This window comes from Stegastes partitus, unplaced genomic scaffold (assembly GCF_000690725.1).
Source record: "Stegastes partitus isolate 25-593 unplaced genomic scaffold, Stegastes_partitus-1.0.2 Scaffold1014, whole genome shotgun sequence".
Lineage (NCBI taxonomy): Eukaryota > Metazoa > Chordata > Actinopteri > Pomacentridae > Stegastes > Stegastes partitus.
In genome coordinates, this window is record NW_007578745.1 from 102870 (window position 1) to 104226 (window position 1357).

General features: G+C 39.9%; 1 protein-coding gene across 1 annotated transcript in view; it reads right to left on the reverse strand.

The window, feature by feature from the left end:
• The window catches only part of LOC103367090 (probable G-protein coupled receptor 116), a 51471-nt gene extending 50114 nt beyond the window's left edge, over positions 1-1357 (reverse strand). Inside the window, exon 1 of the mRNA XM_008295008.1 lies at positions 1261-1357. The gene's annotated coding sequence lies outside the window, so the exon portion shown is untranslated. The remainder of the gene's footprint in view (positions 1-1260) is intronic.

Sequence of the window (1357 nt, forward strand, 5' to 3'; positions counted from 1 at the left end):
TATCACAGGGCTACACTTAGAGACAGACAACCAAGCACACTCACATTCACACCTATGGACAATTTAGAATCACCAATTAACCTCAACATGTTTCTGAACTGTGGGAGGAAGCCGGAGAACCCGGAGAGAACCCACACTGCACGGGGAGAACATGCAAACTCCATACAGAAAGATCCCAGGCATCCAAACCGGGACACGAACCGGCGACCTTCTAGCGATGGTGCCACCTTGCAGGCCGCTTGTGAAAATAATATAGATAGAAAACATACATTTACATTCTGTTGACATGATTCTTGATTGAATTCATTCTAACATTTACTATTTAATTACATATATACACAGACTGCTCTATGAAAGCTTTAGATTTTTATGTTCTTACATGCAAAACCTCTGATCGGAATCATTCTGCAACACGATGACAAACCCAAGCATCCAACACAACCGACACAACACGTAGTGAGTCATTCTGCAGACATTATGGCTCCCAAAGGTCAGTCTGGGATTATATGAAGTGACAGAAGACGCTAACAAACTACATCGCAGAGGAACTGTGGCAAGATGCTTTAAAAAACTGTGTGCACGTGTATTATAAAAATTGGAACAAAATGTTCACAGCATGCTCAAGTTACTTTTAATGCTTAAAACCTCATCCTGGTTAACAATTTTAACTGAATATCAGTTTAAATATCATTAGACAGCTTGTAGTGTTGGTGACCCAAACTTTCACAGATGCAAATTCACCACGTATCAAAACATTACAGTAGAATACAAATACTACCTACAGTATAATCTGGGCTAGAGAGGAATCATTTCAAAGTCATCTTGCAGTAATTCCACATTGTATTCCAGCTTGCAGAAAAACACATGAATCCCTGAAGACAAATAAACGGGATTTTTTTTACTTACTTTAACATCAAGAAATAATGATCCATGATAAGTTCAGCCTTTGTCAGCCCACAAGGACGGTGTTAACAAGACTAAGCCGACACTGTGCTATAATGTCACCCTGAACTGACAGTAAATACCGCGCAGCTCGAGTTAATGATGCAGAGGAGTCAAAGCAAACAGACTGACTTCACTGTCACTTCACGCTCATGCACAAACACGAACACAGCTTTGGTTTGTTGAGAACACACAATACAAAGTGTTTTCCGTTGTATAATCAGAAAAGAGGTCACACTTTAAACAACCCATTTCTGAACAACACCATTACTGAAAGACAGTTTTTTTGACATAAAAAATGTTAATCATCCTCCTTACCATGACTCTTTTTCTCTCTGTTTGGCTGTAATTATTCCCTGTATGCCTTTCTGGAGCCACTCTGCAGACTGGAGAGGCTGTCAAACCCGTATGCTGA